General features: G+C 38.5%; 1 protein-coding gene across 3 annotated transcripts in view; it reads left to right on the forward strand.

The window, feature by feature from the left end:
• The window catches only part of Tmem117 (transmembrane protein 117), a 376,216-nt gene that overhangs the window by 292,483 nt on the left and 70,532 nt on the right, over positions 1 to 13,201 (forward strand). The window lies entirely within an intron of this gene.

A 13,201-nucleotide genomic window follows, 5' to 3' on the forward strand; every position in this document is an offset into this window, starting at 1 on the left:
AAAACAAAAGTCCAGAAAGCTTTCATTTAGTAACTGGGAAACAGGAAAACTTGAGGATGTGAGCAAGCCAGCAAAGCAGGGTTTTATAGCAATTGAAATGGAGTGATGTTAACATTTTTTAAAAAGGCTTTTTCTCTGGTTTATGGAAATGATCACTTTCAGTATTCACCAGAGATCATCCCATTTTCATGTAAACAATATATCTTCCTTGCTTAGCAACAATATTTTTTTTTTTTTTGCAGAGGGTACAATGGTGTCACACTAACAAGTGAGATTCTTGTAATCTTCTGGTGTGAATGTTTGGGTTTTAGAAATATTCTCTTCAGTGGGGTAGAAAGAGACTTTATCTATATCTTGGTGTTTTATCTTGCTCATTAAATGTCCACCACCCACTTGCTAGACACTTGCTTACTGTTTTCATAAGACAATTTAGCTTTCTTCACCTCCAGAGACACTATAAATTACCCGAACAAAGGCTACTATTGTCAGAGAGAAAGGAAGAGCCATTGTATTGTGAATTTATGTGAGAATTTTGCAGGATACTAGATTGCTTTTCTTATTTCTAGAGGCAAGGAGGCTTTATGAGAGCTGTTCTGTGGTGTCTCAATAAGAACAATAGTGTGTTGGGTTTTGTTTTGTTTTGTATTATAATACATAATGGGCATTAAGTTCAAGAAGGCACTAAGAATGTACTGCTGCTTGTAATGGGTGCTATTTTCAAATTCATTTTAGCTTTAAATGACTGAATTCATGAAATTGGTAGGTTATGTCTCATCTTTTTTTTTGGGGGGGGGTCCATTCATGGGGCCTGAACTCTGGGCCTGGACGCTGTCCCTCAGCTCTTCAGCTCAAGGCTAGCGCTCTACCACTTGAGCCACAGCGCCACTTCCAGCTTTTTTTTTGCTTATGTGGTGCTGAGGAATCGAACTCAGGGCCTCAGGCATGCAAGGCAAGCACTCTACCACTGAGGCACCTTCCCAGCCCCATGTCTCATCTTAAAATAGAGGTATTTCTTTATTCCTCCCTGTGAAATAGCTTAGACTAGTGTAGAAGGCCAGACACTTGGTGTGCATTGGTGAGCTCCAGATTGGTCTCTTGGCAGTGACCTGTTCTTACCTGGAGAGCTTCACATCTATCTATCTATCTATCTATCTATCTATCTATCTATCTATCTATCTATCTATCTATCTATCTATCTATCTATCTATCTGTCTGTCTGTCTGTCTGTCTGTCTGTCTGTCTGTCTGTCTGTCTGTCTGTCTGTCTATCTATCTATCTATCTATCTATCTATCTATCTATCTAATTTATTTTATTTTTGATACCAGTGCTGAGTCTTGAACTCAGGGCCTCGCACTCAAACTTGGCTTCTTCACTCAGGGCTGGAGCTCCACCATTTGAGCCTCACCTCTCCTCCTGACTTTTTGCTGGTTAATGGGAGATAAGAGGTTTTCAGCTTTGCCTAGATCTGAACCTCTTAAGTAGCTAGGATTAAAGGCATGCAGCACCAGTGCTGGCTCTAAACTAAATTGATAGCACTTATTTGCCACTGTATCCTCATTACTTGTTTAAAGGCTGGTTTTTATCTTTTCCATCTCCTCATAAATTCACTTCACAACATTACAATGTCTATTTTGGCTCAGTGGTCCAATGAGATCTCTTTGAAACCATCTAAAACACAAAGGCCAAGAACTGTCTTCTTGAATTTGCTTGAACATACCTTCCCTGACTGGCTGTTACTATTTCCTAGCATGTACCTTCTTTGTGTACATTTTACATAGCCTTCCAACTGTCACTAAAACCAAGACCTTCAAGTGGAAAAAAATAGAGTATTACCATTTATAGAAATCATGTGTTTATTCAAAACAGCACTTACTGAACATGGAAAGAGGAGCAGAAGAGCAGAAATCAGGATTTGTACAGGCTTGGAAAGAGAAAGACATTATAGAGTGGGGGGAAAAACAGAAAATAAGGAGTCAGTAAATTTGCTGAAGTGTTCAGAGAGTAGCCTGAGACAGACTGACTGATGATGAAGAGTTAGTTCACGCAAAGGAATGCACTCATTGGAACCATTTGGGCTGCAAGTAATGCTAATCCCAATCAAAGGGAGAGCGTCTGTGTACCATATAGAAACGCCCGGGCCATTTTGAGAGGGAGAAGGTGGTCACCATTAGAGACCCTGGAAAGCAGAGACTTGCCTCCATCTCTCATCTTCCCTGGATCCTTTCTGTTTTCCGTTCTGCCTTTCCCTGAAAACCAGCTTTTGCGAGTTTATATGGAAGGAAAAAAGTTACTGCCAACATCCCAGAGGGGACAATCATTCAAATGGTCAGTCCCAACTTCAGATTTCCTGGGAAGAGATTATCCCGTGCCTATCCTTGAACTGAGTGAGGCAGTATGGGAAGCTGGAGATGGGCAGTCCCAAAGCAGAAGGAGAGACCTGAGCTCTCAAATATCAAATCACAAGGTATATCAAGCTATGTTATTAATCATATAATTAGCAATAGGTAATAACTATGATCATACAAAGGGGAGTTGAAAAGGACTTCCCAAAGCTAGTTCTCTGTCCCTTCCTCTTACAAGCTGGCCAGCGAAGCATACTGACTCATCTTTTTCTATCTCTTGTACCCCAATACTTCTCTCTCCTTTCTTTTTGTCCTGTCAGCAGTCTAGTCTAGACACTGCTTTGTCCTATCACAAAATCAACCATGACGCTGTCTGCCTCTAGCTCGCCCCTTTCTTCCATGCGCGAGGCAGTTTGCTCTCAGCACCTGGTGGCTCACCCCTGTAATGCTAGTGACTCCAGAGGCTGAAATGGGGGAAGGCTGTGGTTTGAAGCCAGCTTGGGCTAAAAAGTTAGAGAGATCCCATACCAATCTATAGCCAAGCAAAGCAGGCACCCGCTTGTCATCTGAGCTATATGGGAGGCTGATAGGGGGATTGCAATCCAAGTTAGCTCAGGCAAAAATAAATAAATAAATAAAAAAGCAAGACCTTTCCTCAAAAAAAGGACCAAAACAAAAGGATTTTGAGATGTGGCTGACATAGTGAAGCATCTGCCCAGCAAGTATGAGGCCTTGAGTTCAAAACACTGAAATAAAAAAAAAGATTTATTTGATTTGGGTGCCCTGCATCTTGTATGTACATTTTTCTAATTTGGGAGGGGAAGGGAAATAACAAAATGCTGAAATAAGGATACAGGTTGACCCATTGTAACCATGAGGTGTACAAGACACTATATTGAAAATGAACTTTACAACTTTGGGGTGGGGGAGGGAGGAGGAGGGAGGAGTTGGGGAGGTGTGGAGGAAAGGGATGGTAGGGGAAAAACAAAGGAGGAGGTAACAATGCTCAATAGGAAATATACTCATTACCTTGCTCATGTAACTGTAACCCTTCTGTACAGTATCTTTACAATAAAAATATTGTTTAAGAAAAGATTTAAAAATCTATGCTGTATATATCACTTCTCCACCTCCAAATGGATTCCTTATGGCTCAAAATAAATTCCAAGAGCTCTTCCTCAGTCTTTTCTGCCTTCTGGCCCTGGATTCGTTTTTCTTCTGTGTCTCTTGGATCCAGCTCCAACCTAAGATGCTCTGCATTTTACTACAGGTAGCTTTTCACTCCCAAGATGTCTGCGAGCCTCTTCTCCCTCCCCAGATTGTGTCTTGACTGCTCTACTTATAGAATCCAGGCATTGAAACCATTTCAACACCCCCTGCCTTGAAGCCCCTGATCCTTTCTTGTCAGCACCTCAGTGCCATCTTTGCCAGGCACTGCACATCCACACATCCCCATCATCTTTATTCCTGGGCATTCCTGGAACCTCCCCCTGGGCAGTTCCTTGCATGGGGTAGGAGCAGGCTACAGTCATATCAGCTTGATGAGGCTGCAGAATGGAAAGGTCAGCCTGGAGCTCAAGCCAAATATGATTCCCTCTGTGAGCAGCAATCAGATGATCTGGAAATAGTACCCATACACCAGTGGTCGGGAGTTAAAGAGACACAGCCCCAGAAACCTTATGTATTAAAGATGTCTGATAAGTCATCGGACAAATATCCTAAGACACACATAGCCAACTGAACTGTGATCCAATTCATCCCACATCCACATGTTTCTGGTTAAATGAAAAATAGACTGGTAGTAAAAATTAGTGGAACTGAGCCCAGCACCAGTAACTCAAGCCTGTAATCCTAGCTACTCAGGAGGCTGAGATTTGAGAATCAAGGTTCAAAGGCAGACCAGGCCAAAAAAAAAGTCTGTAAGACTCTTATTTCCAATTAATCAGCAAACATATTCAGCAGTGGATGCATGGCTCAAGTGGTAGAGTTCTAGCACTGAGCACAAAAAAAGCTAAAGAATGGTACCTAGGACCTGAGTTCAAGCCCCAGTACTAGCATACATGTGCACACTTACATATACACATCCCACAGACAAGTAGTAAAATTAGTGCAATTGAACAGAGAAATTTGAATTTATAGGACCATCCTCATTAGATTTCTTTAAATGGTTTTAACACAATTTATCCTGGGATTTTCCCATGAGAGAAAACTCCACTTAAACTATAAAAAATACTGTTTGATTAATTTTTTATTAAAAAATAGAAGATAACATTAGAATGGTTTTTTGTGATACAGGAACTGAGGCTAGAACCTTTTACTCATAAAACACACTCTCTGACACTGAGCTACAACCTAGCCCTAAGAATATGATACTATTTCTGTAAATATTTTAATTCTACTAGAATTAGCAAGCCAATTATAAATGCTTTTAGAAAAGGTACAATTATTTGGGCAGGTGTTTATGAAATAGGATTTCTATGAATATCTTAATAAAACTATTGGTCATGCATTTTTCTAATTTTTATTGTTGTTATAAAAGTGATGTTCAGAGGGGTTACAGTTACATAAGTCATGTAATGAGTACATTTTGGGGGAGATAATGCCACTTCTTCCTTTGTCATATTTTTCTGTGATTTTAGTATAGTCTCCAAACACTAGCCAGTAAAATATAATGTGACGCATACAGACCAGTACAATTTGGAAGGAAAAAAATCTAAAGAAAATGTCCATGTGTTGTGGTGTGTGTGTGTGTGTGTGTGTGTGTGTGTGTGTGTGTGTGTGTGTGTGTGTGTGTGTGTGTATGCGTGCGTGCGTGTGCATGCCAGCATGGGGGAGGGCTAATGTTCTACCATTTGAACCATGACTCTACTTCCAACACTTCACTAGTTATTTGGGATGAATCATCTCACAGATTTATCTTCCTTGGCTATGGTGCTTTGACAAGTTGGAATATATTTTTCAGGCTAAGTTCTTACAACTCATTTTGCGTATAGCTCTTTACAAAGAAAGGTTTCTTTCTGTCTCTGTCCATTCTAAGCTAGGCTTTGGGATTTTTTTTTTATCATTTCTTCAACATAGGTGTTTTATATTTTCACATTTCTTACTTGAAGGCTTTGAAAACTCAGTAATGGTGATTTATATGAGAGGTCTTATGTGATTTTATATAGGGCTTATCATTTAAGTCATACCTGGATTCCTGGTAAATGCCTATACTCTCCATGGTACTTCCTAAGGGTGAAGGGGTCTACCTTATAAACAGCCAATATTTTTTTTTCGAACATCACTGCTGGTTGAATGAAGCAGCAGATATTTGAAATAATTGTATTTATTATTTTATTTTTTTATTTTATTTTGATGGTTCTAGAGCTTGAACTCAGAGCCAAGGCACCGTCACTCAGCCTCTTTGTGCTCAAGACTAGCACTCTACCACTTGAGCCACAGTGCTATTTCTGAATCGTTTAGTGGAGATAAGGGTCTCACAAACTTTTCTGCCCCAGCTGGCTTTGAACTGCAGTCCTCAGATCTCAGCCTCCTGAGGAGCTAGGATTACAGGTGTGAGCCACCAGTGCCTGACACATTGGTGGTTTTCATGAGGTGCCTAGGTGGATGTCTTGAGTGATGGCCAATGATACCAGGAATTTAGAAGAGGGTAATGGAGATCTAGAAAAATTGGAGCTTTCAGTTAAAACCAAACCAAACCAATCCAATAACATAGGCTCTAAATCACAAATATCAGAGTGAAAACCTATTCACTTGAAATTACTAATCTAGTTGGCCTATAATATAGATCATGGTGGTAAAACAGGCATTAAGAGCTGTAAGGGATTATTGTGAGCAAGAAAGATCACTTAGGTCTTTTTGTTTAATGTAGGAAGAATGTAGCTTGGAGGAATTGTAAGATTTGGTTAAGTAAGTGGAAAATAGAGACATTCAAGTTTCATTCCAATTTAAAACAAAATACTTCAGTCCCTGAGGCATTTTCTTAGAAGAGAACTAAAGCATGATTTAAAAAGTGGAAAGTTAGGACAGATGCCAATGGCTCATGCCTGTAATCCAGCCTACTCAAGAGGCTGAATTCTGAAGACCCAGGTTCGAACCAGCCCTGACAGGAAAGTCTGTGAAACTCTTATCTCAAATTAACTACCAAAAAAAGCCAGACTTTTTTTGGGTAGATTTTTATATATTTGTTTATTTATTATTTATTAAACTGTGGCTCAAGAGGTAGAATGTTAGCCTTGAGCAAAGAAACTCACAGACAGCTCTCAGGTTCTGAGTTCAAGCCACAGGAGCTACACACACACACACACACACACATATATTCTCACTAACAAAACTGGAAAGTTATAAATTTTGTACATAAATTCTGCACATAGGCAGTCATTTCTTTTCCCCCAAAGATTCACTGAGGCACCCAGATGTAACACCTTCAAATTTGTATTTTTACAGAATATATGTCTTGTCTTTGTTTGCCAGTATTGGAGGTTTGACTTCAGGGCCAGGGTGCTGTCCTTTAGAGTTTTAGCTCCAAGCTGAGATACAGCTCCACTTTGAGCTTTTTGATGTTCCTTAGAGGTAAGAGTCTCATGGACTTTTTTGCTGGGCCATCTTCAAACTGAGATCCTCAGATCTCAACCTCTTACGTAGATAGGATGACAGAAATGAGCTGTCAGCACCTGGTAAAGCATGCGTTTTCAATTAGTGCAATGATGGTTCTGAAAACTTGCTCTTCTCAGATAACAGGTGGTAACTGAGTGTTCACTGTTACATAGTGAATCAGATGGAAATGTATGGGAACCCCAGGAAGATTCTCAACTGCCAGATGGCATTCTGAATTTATTGTGTTTGATGGAGTTTGAGGAATTTTTCAGAATTCTTCACATTTCTCCTCTAAACCTGTCGCTCCTGTGGTGCGTACAGTGAGAAGCTAAAGAAATAAAAATGAAATATACGCATGGCTTTTCCTCTAATTTTTTCTGAAAATCCATTTTATAAATATCCCTTTGCTGAAATGATATTTATGCTTGCAATGCTTATCATTTATTTAATCTTGGTTTGATTTCAATAGCTGTGTATATTTATCTGGCAAGTTGAATGAGACCTAAAGTAGAGGAATAGCATGAAATAAAAGGATATAGATCCTTAGTTTTGTAACAAAATAAGTCAACATACAAAAATGTATGAGTCTAAAATGAAAACATATTGGCGTTAGGACAATGGGGCAGGTCACACAAATGGAAGAAAGAAGAGTGAACACATACAGTCACTATATTCAATGTACACTGTGTTATAATTAAGCCATGTAACTTAAGGGTAGAGATGGGATAGAGGGGGATAATAGGGAGAGAATAATGGGAAGAGTGACATTGATCAAGATGCATTGTACTAAATAACATGACTTATAGAATTGTAACCTCTTTGTACAACTACTTAATAATAATACTGCATATTATTAATAATCTTATTAATAATACTAATAATTATATGTATAGTCAGTCAGAGCCTGGGCATTGTCCTGGAGTGAGTTTGTTTGTTTGTTTTCCACTCAAAGCTAATGCTCTCTTACTTTGAGCCACAGTGCCACTTCTGCTTTTCTGGTGGTTACTTGGAGCTAAAGAGTCTCACAGACTTTCCTGTCCAGGCTGGCTTCCAACTATAATTCTCAGATCTCAGCCTCCTGAATAGCTAGAATTATCAGTGTGAGCCACTGGCACTGGCTAATTTTTTTTAATGTGAGTCTGTGAAAAAAAAAACAGAAAAATGGTTGTTTATAGTTTTTTTCCTCCCATTTTTGGCCTTTCAAAAATCGGTACATAGTAAGAAGAGGCTTTGTTGTAATAGATAGCATGGTAGATGTTGGTGCAAAATGGCAAAGGTAGGGGCTCAAAGGGTCCTTTGTATATGGAGCAAGATGGTAGGGCTGAAATTGGAAATTGGTAGAGAAAAAAAGAGAAGATAGGAAGACAGCAGTTGCCACAGCTAATAAATCTTGGAAGAATAAGGACCTTTAGAAACGTTTTACTGTATCATATGCAATGTTATGTCTTTCTTCTCAAAATATTTAGCAAAAATGATATCTATATCTATTTCTGTGTTGTATATGACTATGTCTATGTAGGGTATGTAACTATTCCATGTGTATGCACATATGATAATATATGCATATGATGGATGTGTGTATGCTATATATGAATATGATCTCTATGTCTCTATATCATATTATATATATATGCAAATGATGTGTATGCATATGATGGATATGTGTATGCATATGATGGATATGTGTATATGTATGGATGTGTAATGTAAATTATGTATATACACATTTTTTTTCTCCACATAGGTTTTCTCTGATTCTTTTGATGTTATTTTTCCCCATCCACAATCCCTTTTTCAGATTCAGGATGGGAAGAATCAGGAGGAAGAGTTATAAAGGCCAAGGTAGACCCTGGTTATAAAAGTGAAAATTAGAGGGTGATACACTAATAAATGAATACAAAAATAAGGTCTGTAATACATTCACTCTCTCTCTTAGGACTCTCTCTTTTTTTTTCTTTTGTGTCAGTACTGGAGTTTGAATGAACTCAGGGCCTGAACACTGTTCCTAAGCTTCTTTTGCTCAAATCTAGTGTTCTACCACTTGAGCCACAGCTCTACTTCTTGCTTTTTTGCTGGTCAATGGGAGATAAGAGATACACAGACTTTCCTGTCCAGGCTGGCTTTGAACCATGAGCCTCATAGCTTAGCCTTCTGAGTTGCTAGTATTCAGGTGTGAGCCACTGGCACCCAGCTCATAGGGCTCTCTTAATTCAGTACTTGAAAAAGAGTTATCTTCTTTGGGTTTCATTCAACCACTTCTATTTTTTTCCCCTCAAAACCAAACTCCATGTCTCTATTCTTTTTTATTTTTTGTCAGTCATGGAGCTTGAACTCTGGGACTGAGTGTGTCCCTGAGCTTTTCAGCTCAAGGCTAGCGCTCTTCCACTTGAGCCACAGCGCCACTTGCTGCTTTTTCTGCTTATGTGGTGCTGAGGAATGGAACCCAGGGCCTCATGTATACTTCAAGGCAAGCACTCTACCACTGAGCCATCTTCCCAGACCCATGTCTCTATTGTTGTCATTCCAATTTATCAAATCCCCTTCCTTTCTCTACCCTTTTAAAAATTGTTATTGTAAAGGTGATATATACAGAGAAGTTACAGTTATATGAGTAAGGTAATGAGTACATTTCTGATCAAGCATTGTTACTTCCTCCTTTGTTTTTCCCCTACCATCCCTTCCTTCCCCACCTCCCCAACTTCTCCCTCCCCTGCCCCAAAGCTGTAAAGTTCATTTTCAACATAGTGTCTTGTACATCTCATTGTTCCCTTCTCCTCCCCCAATTAGAAAAATGTGATGTCGGTGTCCTGCATCTGATTTGAGTCTTTTAAAAATATTTGGACATTTTTAATTTTTTTGTCTTAGTTCAGCATATGCTTATAGTACATTCTTTTTCTAAAAACATATTTGTGCTTTAGTACATAAGAATAATTGTAGACCCCAAAAAACATAGACTTCATGGTTTCTCTCATTTATTGTGACTAGAATGTACCTTTAAACCTACAAATAAACACAATGGATGGTAAAAGAGAAAAAAATTACACTTAAACATAGAAAATTATACAGAAGGATATTCTTAGGACAGGATCACAAGGGCTCAATCACTGTGTGCATCTTATCATATAAAATGATGTTTATTGACATGAACTCTCTCTACTCTTTAGATGTCTGCATCTTTGGAAGTTTGGTCCTGGGCTCCTTTATTGTCTCATCCCAGTTATTGTCCTATAATAATTCTATCCACTGTTATAACTGCAAGTCCTGCCCTTAGGCTAATCTTTCTCAATTCTCACTCAAGTCTCCATCCTTCTGCTGAATTATATAACTGAACATCTGACTACCCAATGGCAATATTCACCTAAATGCTTCCTCCCTGGCTCATCATGTCTTCCGCTGGCCTATCATCACTTCTTCCACCTGTCATCAGTGAAGCCAAAAATCCTGGAAAATACCCAAGATTTCACTTTCCTACTCGCATTCTAGCCAAATGCATGTCTGTTCCATTGTCCATTTTCCTTTATAAAATGTCTCTGCTACTCCATCTCTGACTTTATAAAGTGACTCCACTTCCTCATTTGGAATCTTTTCTGTGGCTTTTGTCACTTTTGTCACCTATAGAGAAGTCTGTATTTATGGAGGTCTTTCACAATCCAACTGTCTTCTGGCAACTTTGGCTCTAATGACAAATGCTTATCCCTGGTTTGCCAAAATGAATGGTTTGATATTTGCCCAAAACTTAAAAAGGTTTTTTTCCCCCTTCTCAAATTTCAGATTCTCCAGTGCTTCTACCTGCTCCAGCTTCTTCCCACTAGCTAAAGTTGTATAATTCATTTTCAACATAGTGTCCACAAAGTATCACAGGTCCATTTGTTCACCCTTTGGCCCACCACCGGGACCATCACTAGAAATAAGTTTCTCTCCAGAATGCTATCAATATGACCTGCCCAGAAAACTAGTCACTAAGAACCCAATGATGTGTTTGTATATAAATTTACATATACATATATGTATATATTTCATGCTAAAGTTCTAGGGGCTCACGCTTCTCATCCTAACTACTCAGGAGGCTGAGATCTAAGAATCTCAGTTTGAAGGGGACCAGGGCAGACAAATTTGAAAGAAGTCTTATCTCCAAGTTACCAGTAAAAAGCTAGAAACCAAGGTGTGGCTTAAATGATGGAAGACCAGACCTGAGTGAAAAAGCTATGTAATAGCTTGAAACCCTGAGTTCAAGCCTCAGTACTGGCACCAAGAAAGAAATCATGAAAATTTAATGGGAAAGATTAGTGAATACTTGAAAATTAGAGAGGAGATCACAACCATGTATTTCACATTTTAGTGGTTATTAAACTTCAAGTGAATTTGTAGTACATTTAGAGATAAAACTACCCTCAGTAACATACAGTGTTTGGGAAGATAAATATAAGGAAAGAATTAAACTCGTTTGAGCTGAATAGAGGAATAAGTAAGATTGTGTTCTGAATTCAAATGCATATTTTTTATCAAAATGATTAAGTGGAAGATGTTTATGCTTCCACTGAGAATCTGATTGGTGTTAAACAGTATGTTAACTGAAAGACACATTCATTTCTCCTTGCTTAGGAATGGTCCTAATGTTCAATAAAGAAAGTGTCTGCATGTTTTTGCATAACAAAAGTGAATGTGCATAGCTAATCACTAAATGTCTAGGGATAATGAGCATGTTATGTATTTTAGCATCTGTTATATTTATATTTCATTGTGACCATTAAAGTATAATTTTCTCTTCCACTCTCTAAAAGAAGACCTTTTTCCCCCTTATTGTTACACAGCAATTTGAAGTATGAGTTGTAGTTTTTTCTTAGCAGCAAATTACTCAAGTAATTTACATTTGGACTCAGGCCTTTGCGGATAATAGTATGCTATATAATAGCCCAAGTTCTCAGGCAGTAAAAACTCCAGAACAACCAAGGCTAGAAGCCCCCAGTATTTTAATTCCACATCTCCACAATACCCAGAACTGGCTGGTAAGATGTCCTAAATGCCCATTAAAGAAAATGCATCCTGCCATATTGTACATAGCAAGTTAAATGGCTGGACTTAAGCCTGAATTTATGCGACAGATCACATAGAGATAGATAGATAGATCTGTGATATATACATATATGTGTATGTGTGTGTATTGTATATGTGTATATATATTTATATACATATATATGTATATATTCCTCCCTAGAACAGTGAACCAGCAAAGTAATTTGTAAATAGTAGACTTGTCATTGAAATGTGGTTTGACCATTATCTCTATGCGATCAAAATCCTTAGCTTTTTATCTGGGTGATTAATAACCCTTTTATTCTTTCACTATGGAGCATCTTCCCCAGTCCTGGGGCTTAAACCCAAGGTGTGGGCACTGTCCTTAAGCTTCTTTTGCTCAAGGCTAGTACTCTACCACTTGAGCCATAGTACCACTTCTGGCTTTTTCTGTTTATGTGGTACTGAGGAATCGAACTCAGGGCTTCATGCATGCTAGGCACTAAGCCACATTTCCAGCATCACTACAGAACACCCTAAAAGTTTATATTAATTGCATTAGTTACAGCTGATGTCCTTTGGAAGTTTGAAAATAGTGCTACCCTACTGGACTATGAGCTGTGGGAAGGCATAAATCATTGTATGTATGTAGCTCATTATCTCCACCCTGTAGCCAGTTCGTCATTTTAAGAGGAACATCCATAAATGTACACAGGCTCCAATTGAATTGAATTAACTTCATTCGCCATGGATTATTAAAACTACCAAGTATTTCTACACTATTAATTTGCTCCATTCTATTTAGCTTTTGAAACTTTGCACCAAGAGTGTTGCTTTAGTTTGCCAGTAAGTAAATAACTCCATGAGAAAATGCTTTGCTCTTATATTCATTCATTCATTCAGCTACTTTTGGAAAATAAGTGTTAGTCACAGCACTCAGTTCTGACAAGACAAAAACAGATGTTACAACCAATGCTATGACTTATAACTAAGTTATCTTTGGTCACTGTTTAGATCTCTTTCCTTATTGTCCTCTTGCAATTGTTTTCTATCTTTTCAATGTTAGTAGAGAATTCTGGAATCTTCTTGTAGCAAGAAGATCTCATTACCAGAGAGGTCAGGAGTTTCTAAACAACACAGCCAAATGCCGGTGGCTCACTCCTGTAATCCTGGCTATTCAAGAGGATAAGATCAAAGGACTGAGGTTTGAAGCCAACCCAGGCAGGAAAGTATGTAAAACTCTTATCTC

The sequence above is a fragment of the Dipodomys merriami genome, unplaced genomic scaffold (assembly GCF_024711535.1).
Source record: "Dipodomys merriami isolate MVZ:Mamm:240054 unplaced genomic scaffold, mDipMer1.0.p SCAF_10, whole genome shotgun sequence".
Classification (NCBI taxonomy): Eukaryota; Metazoa; Chordata; class Mammalia; order Rodentia; family Heteromyidae; genus Dipodomys; species Dipodomys merriami.